Consider the following 15414-nt stretch of genomic DNA (forward strand, 5'->3'; position numbering starts at 1 on the left):
CTCTTGCTCTGAAATGAACTGCTTTACGGATATCAACAGACCTGACTTCAGAGTTTAACAAGGTCAGATTCTGCCTTGGCAAAAACTCTAAAGTTGGTTCTGGCCAGTACAGCTGTGGCTGCGTAACATTCAGTTGAATGACTCCTGAAATTGATGATGGCAGATGGAATTTTGGTCCTATTTTGTTACACACAGTTCCATTGATAAAAATTCCCGTTTTCAGTGACCTGAGGACAGGGATCACCATCGCCCTTCCCTCCTTTTCAAAAAGACTGCTGTCCCCAGCAGTCTCACAATACTCGAAAACACATACAACATAAGAAAATACAGTCCCTAATTAATCTAAGCAAACCCAATGATACGTAACAAGAAAAAAAAGAACTACAAATACTATACTACTTTCTGGATCGAAAAGCACATGGTACATCATGCTGTACTCTATCTTCCTGGTTTTCCCTGCACACCTCTCTCCACTGTCTCTTTCTTCCTCTTCCATACCTGTGGCATGCCTGGAACCACATACGGACAACCCTTAAATGGCCGCAACCGCCCAATGTGTACTATTGTTGTTCTAGTTGGCATCTGAAGCTTAAAATTAATGGGGGATGTAGTTCAAACTAGTTGGTATGGCCATTGATACCTCGTGAGGAACTTATTTGTTTTTCCTTTTGCCGTGTAGGGGCTGGATAGCATTACCCATTCCCCTACTCTATACTGCGGTAAACTTCCTTTCCGCTTCGCTGCGTCTTCCTGCCTTTCCAAAGCTTTCGTATTCGCCTTTTGTACCCGTTTCCAAACATTCCAAATTGTCCTCGCGAAATGACATTCAGATTCACCGGTAATTCCTTTCTTTAGCTTCACTAAATCAAACGGTGACGGCATTTTTCACCCATACACTACCTCAAGCGGAAACAAACCGGTATTGGTATGAATTTTTACACTGTTTGTGCATTCAATATGCTTCAAATACTCGTGCCACTGATGGTGATGAGAATCCACATAAAAACTCAGCATCTTCCGTTCGGTCCTTCCATTTGCCTGTGAATGCTACACGCTCGTCCTCAACTTCTTTACATTCAACAATTTACATAGTTCCTTCATTAAATTCGACATGAAGTTGGTCTCTTTGGTCTCTTCGTCAGTAATTATTGTCTCCGGTACACCAGACTTCAAAATCCAGTGTTTACAAACACATGCTTGACCATTGCTGCCTGTTGATTTAGCATAGCCACCATCTCCATATACCTCAAAAAATGGTCTGTTATTGTCAGAACGAATCTGTTCCCCGAAGGTGTTTGACTAAAAGGTCCCAAGACATTAATTCCTAACACGGAAATTAGACATGTCGCTTCCAGCAATCGTTGTAACTGTGTCCGTTTTGTGGGGCGGCTGGTGGAATTTATGTTGCTATATAAATGTAGAATGTAATATAGAAAACATGCATTTCCCGGCCGATTAACCATATGTGGGGCGGCGGGTGGAATTATTATTATTTAAATGTTCCTATTATTTATTTAATGTTGTTTGCCGTTGTCAACACTGGCTCTCTAACTACAATATTGGCAAACAGAAAGTGATTAGCAAAACGTGAAGCCTGTATTCCTAGTGCCCACTTCATCTGAGAAACACACTTATAGCTACAGCTTATAGCTCTGAGGAATTAGGAGATTGTCTGGGATTCATAATCAAAAACGATTTTCTAAAAATTGTTCAGTATATTCTGAAAGTCACAGACCAAAAGAATCCACACAATCCAACTAACAGAGCAGTTCAGAGTGTAATGCGCTGATGCAACTATAACTGTCCAAATTAAGTGTTTAAGGGAATGCTCGCCATAATTTGATGATAATGTTCATCAAACGCCACGATAAATAATGGTAGAATGTCTGTCTCGCGGCGGCACGTGAAAATACGACATACGCAAACTGAAGTAGATCATTAAAGTCATCCCAGAATTAACACTTGACTCGAAAATGATTTCATGGTTACGCGTATCCCGAGTAACTTAATACGGCATCCGAGGCTGTTTATAGCAATGATACCGACGCGACGCGACTCCCGGCACAGGTGGCGTGCTATTCAGCGTCTGGAGAGAACTGGGGCCTTCTTCCTCGCGCAGCGTTCTTACATATAAAGCCGCGGTGCGGACGGCTAAGGGAACGCCTGATCAAATCGGCTCTCCCGACTAGCCGCTGGGCTAGTAATGCACCACTTCAAGTTATTGAATAAATCATTGCTTCCTTTGCTGATGGCCGATGAAGCTCTCAATTTAAATGTGCATTCAGCACACAGGTAAGTAATCATAATAAAAATCTGACGTGGCTAAGTCAATTATTTTGGGCGAGAGAATTAATTTAATTACACTACACGCAGTAGACGAGCTCTGAACTTGCCCTTTGGAGATACGTTATCGCTATAGTTTTACAGTTATTCAATTGAAACTTCTCACATCTTTATGATTAAAGCGGATCTACCTTCTACTTAAATTTTAACATCCTAGCCTTATTTATTTGCCTACTTAATCGATCTTGCTTCCTTAATTTTTAAGACAAAAACCAGAAAATCATGAATTTCAACAAAAATTTTAATTTGTGAGATCCAAAATACTGTTTCTACTAAATTATTATGAAAAAGGAATCTATATATAAATTTTTAAGTTTCTAGCTCTTTTCTGTTGCGTCAATGATTTTTACAGAAAAAACGTCCAAATTTCGAAAATGATGAAAGTTATTGAACTGATATTCAACACATATTAATTTAGTATTACTCCTGACATGCTAGAAACGTTTCAGGTTATTTACTTGATTATTAAAGTATAGTGCAACATTTATGATGTCAGAGCTAGTTACAGCGGACTAGGCTGGCACACAATTGAAAGACTGATGTGAATTTATTACGGCGTGAGTAGGCTGCTTCCCTACAGTTTCCGACTCAAATCTGCTCTCCGCGCACATGGTATACAATTCTTGACTTTCTGATCCGCATCTACTTTCCTACCTCTCCACCAATACCTCTCCGCCGCTCTCCTATTCGTCGCTCTACCCCCACCATGACCAGATAACACGTGATCATGTGCTTCTTTTAAAACCTCATCTCTCAGCTTCGCTGGTACTACTACCCTTGGCCTTAACTTCGTTTCCCTGCACAGAAGACCACTGTACGTATTTAATTGTGGCAGTGTCCGATACAATTTACAGTCGTTGTCAGCGTCCTGTAATTCTTGCCATATTGCTAGGTCATAACCTATGACTTCTACCTTTGCCATCTTCCTACTCAGTGCATCCGCATTACTGTGCTTCTTCCCAGGCTTGTGCACCATATCCTAGGCGAATTCACTGAGCCTCATAGCCCACCTAGCGAGTCTAGTGGACAGATCCTTCAACCCCAACAACCACTTCAATGCAGCATGATCTGTCACTACCCAAAGTCTTCTCACATATAAATAATATTTAAAATATGTGATTCCATACATTACGCTAAGAATCTCCCTCTCTTTTATTGAGTAATTCCTCTCTGCCACATTCAATTGCCTAGACACATAGGCTACAGGATGTTATTTCCCATCAGTTTACTGACTAAGAACACACCCCAATGCTTGCTTTGATGGATCACATTCCAGAATAAATTCCTTTTCAAAATCTGGAAAATCAAGAACTGGACTTGATGTTAACACTTCTTTCACTTTGTCAAACGCTTTCTGACACTCTTATGTCCCATCAAATTTCACACCCTACCGTAACAATCGTGTCAATGGCTGTGCTAAATCTGCAAAACCCTTCACGAATTTTCGATAGAAACTCCAAATTCCGACGAATGGTTACACTTCCTTAACTGTTTGTGGCCCCTGAAAATCTCTTACAGCCTGTACCAACCTCAGATCTGTTCGCACTCCGTCCTTATTGATGATATGACCTAAATATTTCACTTCCTCCAAAGCAAAATTATACTTCTCCAGGCTCAACGTCAAACGAGCTGCTCTTAACCTCGTAAAGACTTCCTTTAACCGCTTTCTATGCTGCTCCATACTACGTGAAAACACTATGACGTCATCGAAATAGACAAGACACTGCCGTGGTTTCAAACCTCTCAACACACTGTCTAGCAACCTCTGAAGCGTTGCCGGAGCGTTTTTCAAACCGAATGGCATTCTGATGTACTGGTAATAACCTCCAGGAGTAGAGAAAGCAGTTTTTGGACGATGCTCTGGAGCCACCTCTAACTGATGAAAATCATCTGTCAAATCCGTCGTAGAAAAGTACTGGCATTGTCCGAAGTGATCCAAAATCTCCGATATGTTTGTAATGGGGTATGTATCCGTTACTGTCTTATTATTGAGGTATCGATAGTCACAAAAGAACCTGCATTTCTTGACTCCATCCTTAGTTTTTTTAGGCACAACGACCCCCAGCAAATATTACTATGCTCTATAATACCGTCTGCAAGCTGCTGATTAATGAAATCCTCCACAATCGCCTGCAAATGCCTCGGTATTCTGTGCGGTTTACTGTAAACAGGTGCTTCGTTCCCTGTTGGCATCGTATGTTGAACTAATGGAGTTGCTGCTAACGGCCCTTGCGGAAAAAACAAAGCCTTAAATGCCCACAACAATTCTTCCATATGCTCTTTCTCTCCTCCTTTCAAATGCTTAACTTTGCCGCGTCTGCGGCAACCGTCAAAATCGGCAGTAGCAGAGCACTGTATTTCATTGGGACATTCAATGGAATACAATGGAACAAAAATCTTAGCTCCGGTTTCCGGATTTTGAGATTCCGTAGTCAAAGAATCAGTGGAAATACGTCTTGCCTATAATCTTATAAATCGTGACAACGGCTTTCAGCTGGATAAAAATTGGAATCCTGTTATTAAAATTATACAATCACAGCGGAATCGACAGCGTCATTCGATACTCAATGACTAGATGATCTTTTATTTTCACCACCGACGGCAGCACGTACAACTCCGTTACGACGCGCATGTCAACACCTGACGCATGCACTTTAGTGTGCCAATACATTTCGCATGCGCGAGATTCGGCATAAATACCACGACTGCACCTGGGTTCTTCAGTGGTTGTGAACTCACCTGATGATGGTCGGACGTCTCTGGGCCGAAATATCGTGGCAGAATGTCGACGGGAACCAGCTGTATACCCGGAAATTATTAGAAGAAGAAATATGCCGGGAAAATTTCAGAAGTCACAGACGCAGTCATAATTACATAATAGGAGCAAAGATTTATACGGCATAACGTACCATTATCGAATTTTTGTAAAATACTTGAAAATGACCTGAAACACCAAACACTGTACAACACCAAATAAAAAACTGCGCTTACAGGTGTACCGGTGGGCACATTTTTGCCTATCGATGTTTGCAAAACGAGAATAATGGAATGTGGTCGAATTAAATCACGTGAGGCTGAGGGAATTAGATTGGGAAATGAGACGACTAAAGCAGTAGATGAATTTCGCTATTTGGGCAGCAAAATAACTGGATGTAAAGAGGATTTAAAATGTAGACAGGCGATGGCAAGGAAAGCGGTTCTGAAGAAGGGAAATACACTCCTGGAAATTGAAATAAGAACACCGTGAATTCATTGTCCCAGGAAGGGGAAACTTTATTGACACATTCCTGGGGTCAGATACATCACATGATCACACTGACAGAACCACAGGAACATAGACACAGGCAACAGAGCATGCACAATGTCGGCACTAGTACAGTGTATATCCACCTTTCGCAGCAATGCAGGCTGCTATTCTCCCATGGAGACGATCGTAGAGATGCTGGATGTAGTCCTGTGGAACGGCTTGCCATGCCATTTCCACCTGGCGCCTCAGTTGGACCAGCGTTCGTGCTGGACGTGCAGACCGCGTGAGACGACGCTTCATCCAGTCCCAAACATGCTCAATGGGGGACAGATCCGGAGATCTTGCTGGCCAGGGTAGTTGACTTACACCTTCTAGAGCACGTTGGGTGGCACGGGATACATGCGGACGTGCATTGTCCTGTTGGAACAGCAAGTTCCCTTGCCGGTCTAGGAATGGTAGAACGATGGATTCGATGACGGTTTGGATGTACCGTGCACTATTCAGTGTCCCCTCGACGATCACCAGTGGTGTACGGCCAGTGTAGGAGATCGCTCCCCACACCATGATGCCGGGTGTTGGCCCTGTGTGCCTCGGTCGTATGCAGTCCTGATTGTGGCGCTCACCTGCACAGCGCCAAACACGCATACGACCATCATTGGCACCAAGGCAGAAGCGACTCTCATCGCTGAAGACGACACGTCTCCATTCGTCCCTCCATTCACGCCTGTCGCGACACCACTGGAGGCGGGCTGCACGATGTTGGGGCGTGAGCGGAAGACGGCCTAACGGTGTGCGGGACCGTAGCCCAGCTTCATGGAGACGGTTGCGAATGGTCCTCGCCGATACCCCAGGAGCAACAGTGTCCCTAATTTGCTGGGAAGTGGCGGTGCGGTCCCCTACGGCACTGCGTAGGATCCTACGGTCTTGGCGTGCATCCGTGCGTCGCTGCGGTCCGGTCCCAGGTCGACGGGCACGTGCACCTTCCGCCGACCACTGGCGACAACATCGATGTACTGTGGAGACCTCACGCCCCACGTGTTGAGCAATTCGGCGGTACGTCCACCCGGCCTCCCGCATGCCCACTATACGCCCTCGCTCAAAGTCCGTCAACTGCACATACGGTTCACGTCCACGCTGTCGCGGCATGCTACCAGTGTTAAAGACTGCGATGGAGCTCCGTATGCCACGGCAAACTGGCTGACACTGACGGCGGCGGTGCACAAATGCTGCGCAGCTAGCGCCATTCGACGGCCAACACCGCGGGTCCTGGTGTGTCCGCTGTGCCGTGCGTGTGATCATTGCTTGTACAGCCCTCTCGCTGTGTCCGGAGCAAGTATGGTGGGTCTGACACACCGGTGTCAATGTGTTCTTTTTTCCATTTCCAGGAGTGTATGTTAACATCGAGTGTAGATTTAAGTATCAGAAAGTCTTTTCTGAAAGTATTCGTATGGATTATAGCCATGTATGGACGTGAAACATCGACGACGAACGCTTTAGGCAAGCAGAGAATAGGATGTGATGATACAGAAGAATGCTGAAAATTAGATGGGTATATCACATAATTAATGAGGAGATAGCGAATAGGACTGGGGCACAACTTGACTAGAAGAAGGGATCGGTTGGTAATACGCGTTGTGTGGCATCAAGTGCTGTGACTGACAATTCGCAATTTTTCACAACACAACTTTTATTGATGTAAAGTCACAAGGTTGATGACTGAACATACAAACGAAAGGTAACAATAACGAAAAAAGTCTCCTAATTTAGGCAAACAAATCTTCACTTCTTATTATCCACAAACGTTCGCGGTAACACACTCATACACTAGTAACAGTCCAATTCCGAGACGAAGGCGTAATCTCCGACGGTGGCAGTACACGAGGTCGGCATCCAGCGCGAAATGAACTTCGGGCCTGGTTCTAGGTGTTTCCAGCCAATCAGATTTCAGCGTAGTGATACTTCCTGCAGGCCGTGGCTCAAGCTCTCCCTGCAGTAAGTAGTGCTCGGAATGTCGTTTCCATTGTTTTTTGTGTAAGTAACCGGTGTTTACCATGGTGCTTTTGGGTACGCCTTTGGGCATAGACAACCTCGTCCTCTGTGGTGTTATATGGGTTGCCGGCACTGAGGGGCTGCCTTGGTTCCGATATAACATCAAGGGACTACTAATTTAACACAGGAGGGAAGTGTGGACTGTATAAATCGTAGCGGCAGACCAAGAGATGAATACACTAAGCAGCTTCAGAGGGATGTAGATGACAGTAGTTACTTGCAGATAAAGGGGCTGGCACAGGATAGAGTAGTCTTCGGAAAATAACAAGAGGTTTGTGGCGGTGGGTGGATTGCGTGTCGCGTTTCGCTGGGAGGGGTAACGATTGTTACATGCGTAGCGCGGAGCGACAAAAAGGAGGTGCGGGCTGTATTCGGGCCAGAACATAATGGGACGTGTGTGAGACAAGTAGAGCTACGGTACACGGTGTTTTATGACTGACGCTGAAACTTGCAGTGATTACTGGGGCAAAGTCTTTGGAGACTTTGAGTCACTGCCTTGAAATAGGAAGGAGGTCCTTATAGCGCGGACATAACGGTATGTTTCGTTTCGTGAAACGTGGCAGATGGGAGCAGCTCCTTATTCTGTAGTCAATGTACTGTTATATGGTAGACCCTTTGAGTAATTCCGTGTGGGAGGGATGGTTCAAACGGCTCTAAGCACAATGGAACTTAACATCTGAGGTCATCAGTCCCCTAGACTTAGAACTACTTAAACCTAACTAACCTAAGGACATCACACATATTCACGCCCGAGGCAGGAGTCGAACCTGCTACCGTAGCAGCAGCGCGGTTCCCGACTGAAGCGCCTAGAAGCGCTCGGCCACAGCGGCAGCTATGAGAGGGAATTTGCTGCTCTGAACTCACATAATTCATTGCTTGTTGTGACCGTGTTTTGCCGTAAACTCATGGGCGGTATAGTTGGTCTTCGCCTTGCGGTATTTCAGGGAATATAGAACTCAGGTAACAGAAAAGACGTTATGGTGGTTGTTTGCCTATCGAAGTTGTGCGTATGCTGTAGTGCGCTGTTTGCAAGTTACATAACTGTTTGCTTTGTATCTAAATGGACATTATGTCCTATATTAATGTACTTTTAAATTTATTAATGAATGAATTAGATTACAGTTTTGGATTTCAGTAATACTATTGTTGCTTTCAGAATTTAGTAATGCTGTTACTCATATTAAGTGAAAGCTTTCAAATAAGAGTTCAGGGAGCCCTCTGTAGGAAATTATAGTATAGAGATGTGAAGATGTAGAACGTTTGGAAGTATGTGATAAGTTCACACTAAAATCTATATTTGAATAATTCTGAGCTGTGCCCGTTTTGCAGCTATGTATGTTCTGTTAGTGTTATGGAGTTGTTATCGCTGTGAAATTTGAGATGACACACATATCTGGAAAAATGGTTCAGATGGCTCTGAGCACTATGGGACTTAACATCTATGGTCATCAGTCCCCTAGAACTTAGAACTACTTAAACCTAACTAACCTAAGGACAGCACACAACACCCAGCCATCACGAGGCAGAGGAAATCCCTGACCCCGCCGGGAATCGAACCCGGGAACCCGAGCACATATCTGGAAATAAAGTATATATATATATGATACGGCTTTCGAATTTAAGTAGAGTTGAAGCATCATGTACTTTGTCTTTCGGTATCGGCTTATTGCTTGTAAGCTGTTCTTTCTCCGTAGCTTAATGGTATTACCTACTCTATGAACATTTTGTTCCTATGAGACTGGTAAGATACAACATAAATGTAATTTTTGTATTTTAATAAATGTCACTCTGAATTGATTTTTCCACTTTAATTGGAGTAGTTGAAGTTCCACAGCACACAGGTAAATCCAGTTCTGCGTTTTTCAGGTACTTGGGGCTCTGTCACATGTGGTTTTAGCAACTCACACGGAGAACGCTGTAACAGTGTCAATAACAAACTGAGTGAGTGATGTTAACACGCCAGTTTTGCTGTGACAGTCCACGTGTTGTTGAAATGTTATCTATTGTCTTGGTTGGTGCTGATGACTATGCTTCTTCTGGCCACTGCGGCAGGGTCCATATCCTCCCAGCCCCATGTAGTAAAAAGGATCTTGCAAGTCCATAGGAGGCGGATAGTAAATGGACCCATCATACAGCACCACGGGGTATACAGACAAGTAAGGTGGCACATCCTGGTACGCCGTCATGTCAGGATATTCCTCGTACCATGGAGCGAGCGCCACACGCTGGTGGGGCTGTTGACCCTGATGCCGACGCTGTAGTGACCCTTGTTGTTGCCTTCTTGTTGGCACCGTGTCACAAACTTTGTCGAACGACAGTATGACAGTTGCCACCACAAGTAACTCCGTTGTCTTCATTACACAGTCATTCTGAAAAGAAAAAGAAAAGAGTGTATATTTTATATAAACAATGAGTGTTTTATATATCTACTCATGTGACAGTCTCTTACCTAAGACGTTAAGTAAGCTTCGGTAATACTCAGTTGTCAGATTGGTCTTGTAAAAATACGAGGGCAGTTCAATAAGTAATGCAACACATTTTTTTTCTGAAACAGGGGTTGTTTTATTCAGCATTGAAACACACCAGGTTATTCCCCAATCTTTTAGCTACGCAACACTATTTTTCAACGTAATCTCCATTCAGTGCTACGGCCTTACGCCACCTTGAAATGAGGGCCTGTATGCCTGCACGGTACCATTCCACTGGTCGATGTCGGAGCCAACGTCGTACTGCATCAATAACTTCTTCATCATCCGCGTAGTGCGTCCCACGGATTGCGTCCTTCATTGGGCCAAACATATGGAAATCCGACGGTGCGAGATCGGGGCTGTAGGGTGCATGAGGAATAACAGTCCACTGAAGTTTTGTGAGCTCCTCTCGGGTGCGAAGACTTGTGTGAGGTCTTGCGTTGTCATGAAGAAGGAGAAGTTCGTTCTGATTTTTGTGCCTACGAACACGCTGAAGTCGTTTCTTCAATTTCTGAAGAGTAGCACAATACACTTCAGAGTTGATCGTTTGACCACGGGGAAGGACATCGAACAGAATAACCCCTTCAGCGTCCCAGAAGACTGTAACCATGACTTTACCGGCTGAGGGTATGGCTTTAAACTTTTTCTTGGTAGGGGAGTGGGTGTGGCGCCACTCCATTGATTGCCGTTTGTTTCAGGTTCGAAGTGATGAACCCATGTTTCATCGCCTGTAACAATCTTTGACAAGAAATTGTCACCCTCAGCCACATGACGAGCAAGCAATTCCGCACAGATTGTTCTCCTTTGCTCTTTATGGTGTTCGGTTAGACAACAAGGGATCCAGTGGGAACAAACCTTTGAATATCCCAACTGATGAACAATTGTGACAGCACTACCAACAGAGATGTCAAGTTGAGCACTGCTGATCCGTCGATCATCTCGAACGAGTGTGTTCGCACGCTCCGCCATTGCAGGAGTCACAGCTGTGCACGGCCGGCCCGCACGCGGGAGATCAGACAGTCTTGCTTGACCTTGCGGCGATGATGACACACGCTTTGCCCAACGACTCACCGTGCTTTTGTCCACTGCCAGATCACCGTAGACATTCTGCAAGCGCCTATGAATATCTGAGATGCCCTGGTTTTCCGCCAAAAGAAACTCGATCACTGCCCATTGGTTGCAACGCACATCCGTTACAGACGCCATTTTAACAGCTCCGTACAGCGCTGCCACCTGTCGGAAGTCAATGAAACTATACGAGACGAAGTGGGAATGTTTGAAAATATTCCACAAGAAATTTCCGGTTTTTTCAACCAACATTGGCCGAGAAAAAAAATGTGTTGCATTACTTATTGAACTGCCGTCATAGTAAGAAATATTAAAGCACCAAGATTCCGGCCGCGCAGGATTAGCCGAGCGGTCTAAGGCGCTGCCGTCATGGACTGTGCGGCTGGTCTCGGCGGAGGTTCGAGTCCTCCCACGGCCATGGGTGTGTGTGTGTGTGTGTGTGTGTGTGTGTGTGTGTGTGTGTGTGTGTGTGTGTGTGTCCTTAGGATAATCTAGGTTAAGTAGTGTGTAAGCTTAGGGACTGATGACCTTAGCAGTTAAGTCCGATAAGATTTAATACACATTAACATTAAGAACCAAGATTCGGAAAATGTTTAGTACACTAATGGGCAGTTATGGTTATTATCTCATTTGCGAGAGGGTTTGAGTTCCTTCTCAGTTAGTGAGATATTATTCTAGGTGGACTGTCGATGGTTCCAAACTGTTTTGGTATGTGTGTGGCCACATTCATCCATACGGCACTGGGACAGATTTGGCTCACGCCACTGTGGGATGTAACAACTCGCGCAAAAGATCTGCCTAGTGTGCTCACTGCAGTTTTTGATGTTGGAGTACTCTAAGGTGATTACACCGAGAATGTCGACACGTCGCATTTGACAAGTGTTAATTTCCTCTTAGTTCTATTTCATTGAAACACAATGCTTGAACTCTGATTTCGAGTAAGCGAACAACGTTCGATAACACAGCAAATTAGACTTCGGGAAATGTGATTGGGAGTACTACATGTGGTAAGATATACAGGGTGAGTCAAAAAGGACTATTACAACTTTGGAATTACATAGAAAGTTGCTGATATAGTATACAAAATTCGTAGACGTGTCGTATTGTTGCAAAAAACTTCAAGTTTCACATAAAAGTATCGAGTGTTACCTGGATCGTTGCGACTGCCATTTCCGATGCTGCAAACATCCCACCGGCAGTGAGTTTCTTCCCACAGTTGTTGCAGCAAATCGGATGTAACTTAGGTAACGACAGCGTATATTCGATTTTTCAGGTCGTTAGAAAAGTTTGGTAGGGGAGGAACATACACGAGGTCTTCAATGAAACCTGAGAGACGGAAATCAAGTGGTGTCAAGTACGGGGAGCGATGTGGCCATGCGATTGTCTCTTCAGACCAATGCGGGAAGCGATTATCGAGGAAACCTTGAACTTCCTTGAGGAAGTGAGGTGGTGCACCGTCTTGCTGGTAGCACATCATCCCATCTTGGTCATATTAATCTATCTGTGGAATCAAAAATTTTCGTGCGACGAAAACACCAGTGTAACCCTAGTGTAAAAATAGGGAACACAAACATTAAACAAGCGATCACTACAGGCTATCTTGAGGTACACTTCGACGAAAAGGAAAATTTCCAAAAACACATGCGCATTGTCAAAAAAGGGAGAAAAAGTACTACACAAATTGGCAATACTGAATTCAGTACAATTTAAACTCCCCTTGTCAGTTACACGGACATACCATTGTGCTCTCTTCTAGTCGAGACTTAACTTCGATGTCAGCACATGGGCTCATAGTTTGAGCCTATCAATAAACTGGATCCTCAACGCATGAAGACAAAGGAGAGGCCTACATAGACTATCGGGAGTTTTCAGCACCACCTCAGTGGAATCACTCTGTGTGGTGCTCCGAATCTATCCGATAAACATTACTATAAGATATATAGCTGCTATAAGCTGTCTTAAGGTGGGCAGGAACTACCGGGTTCGAAAGATCACTGGAACACCAACTGACACAAAATGAATACTATAAAATTGGAGGATGGATACCTGGCAACGTGAGTGAAACACAAGTGATAAGGGCCGCGGGCTACACCAGTTCTTTCCCGATGTAAGGGAGAGACTAAAACTCAAACATACCAATCCCAGCCGTGGTATGCTCACTTCTTAACAGGACACGGCCCTGATCTCTCACACCGCGTGAGCCTCAGGCGGACACCAATATGCACATGTGGGGAAGATGGCTCTTCAGAACACATCGCTTTTTTCTGCGGACGATATACCAACATCAGACACACAATACACTTGAACCACAATAATATTCAAGACACCATACACGCAGTGCTCAGAGACGAAGACCAATGGACCATGTTAAACACACTCACTGACGATGTATCCAAAGCGATCTATAGAGCGTATGTCCGAGCTAGACAACGAGCCTATAAGCATACACAGGAAGAAATCCACAGATTGGAAAACAGCACTGATTCCGACATAGAATCAAGTGATGACATTGATCCAGACATGACCGTAAATGAAAATGAAGGAATACCTTAAATAAGCAACACAACAGCCTAAAAAAAGTAATTAAATAAATTGAGGTTCAGGTTTAGTTATTAGGAAATCAAGAATAGATGTTAGATTTAGATGAAAAGCTGTGATTGGCGGTCGGTGGCTTGATGGACAAGACACTCACCGTCAGGCACACTTGGTGAAGGGACATTCTTCCACTATCATCTTACCTATTATCTGTTTTCATTCTTCCAAAAAGTATCGTTGTGGTTTATAATTAGATTTTCCAAAATTTTGTTAATTTCATGATTGTTTAGTACCTTTTATCTATCCATGTTAAACGTAGGAAAGTTGTTTAGCTTAGAAAAAAATTTTCCGAATTCATAATATGTGTGAAAGTTATAAAATGTCATAACCTCTTCTCTGTCTTCGTAAATTCACATCTTCCATTCATAAATCGCTAATTTTAAAGCTTTCGTTTCTTCATTACTTTTAAGTTTGTAAATATTTAAAGCTGGCATACTATTAATCCTTTTTGAAAGTAAGAAATAACAAATAAGTATCATATTCTGTACTTGTAAAATTTCGTATTGTGAAAGTACAACCTGTCTTAGTAACAAGGTGGCGGGTCACTTGTAAATGGCAGCAAATAAATAAGTAAATATTGACGCCTGTAGTTTTGTTGCGATTTCTTAGCTCATCTATTTTACCACCAGTTGGTTCCTTGGATTGTAGCTGTTGTTTACTTTTCCTCAGCCTGTGCGAGCCGACTCCTGAGCTGGTGCGATAATGTGTTTCTTCTATGCTGTGGACGGACCCCCCCCCCCCCCTCCCTGTCCACCGCCGTTCGTTATGCAGTACCCCCCTGTCAAATGTCTTCGATCACCAGATAGGTACCTTTCTCTTGTTATACGGCCGGGTGCCAGTTTAGACATACCTTTAGGCACTGCAGACGTCATCGTTCTGTTAATTATATTGGCTTACGAGGTGCATGGGTCTCAAACTTTGCAATTGCTGAGGCTACGAATTGGGTTTGGCAGCTTAGTTTTCCTTCGGACGTTTCGCCGTCGTTGTCGAGGCGGCGTCTTGCTGTGACACGGCTATACATTTGGCTAGTTATTGTTGCTTTCCTAATTAAACTTGCTGTATTAATACATCTTCTGCTTGTCTGTACCCAAATAAAAGGGCGTTGGAAGGCCGGTCCTCTCGTTGTAAGCTTTCTTGGTCTTCCTATTTGGCGTAGTCTTGTGCTCCTTGCATGTAAGCCTTCTGGAGAACCCCTTTGTAAAGAGGCAATTCAAACTCTTTGTTACTTAACTGAAGCAGCTACTCAGGAAGGTTTGCTTGTTTTCTATTTGGTATATTCAACTGAAGCTGTTATAAAGAAGGCCTGTTTGTTTTCCATTTGGTAATTTCACTTAACTGAAGCTGTTATTATTTAAGGCCTGCCTGCTTTCTATTTGGTAACTTTACTTAACTGAAACTGTTATTTCTGAAGGCCTGCCTGTTCCCTTTTAATCGATTTAAGAGATATTTCATTATCTGGGTTAGATGAAACTGTTATTAATTACAGCCTGCCTGTTTTAATGCCCTATTAATGAGATCCGATGTCTTAATCTGTGTTACAGTTAACTGAAATTGTGATTGTCAGAGGTCTACCTACTTCATTGGTATTTATGTCAGTAAGGTAGTAACAGGAAATGACACATGATAATACATGAGCCCTAACCT

The 15414-nt window shown here is 43.8% G+C and overlaps 1 long non-coding RNA gene across 1 annotated transcript in view; it reads right to left on the reverse strand.

The window, feature by feature from the left end:
- Positions 1–9432: 9432 nt before the first annotated feature.
- Positions 9433–15414, reverse strand: part of LOC126259685 (uncharacterized) — a 29642-nt gene continuing 23660 nt past the window's right edge. Inside the window, exon 2 of the long non-coding RNA XR_007546550.1 lies at positions 9433–10008. This is a non-coding gene — a long non-coding RNA (uncharacterized LOC126259685). The remainder of the gene's footprint in view (positions 10009–15414) is intronic.

This window comes from Schistocerca nitens, chromosome 5 (assembly GCF_023898315.1).
Source record: "Schistocerca nitens isolate TAMUIC-IGC-003100 chromosome 5, iqSchNite1.1, whole genome shotgun sequence".
Taxonomy (NCBI): domain Eukaryota; kingdom Metazoa; phylum Arthropoda; class Insecta; order Orthoptera; family Acrididae; genus Schistocerca; species Schistocerca nitens.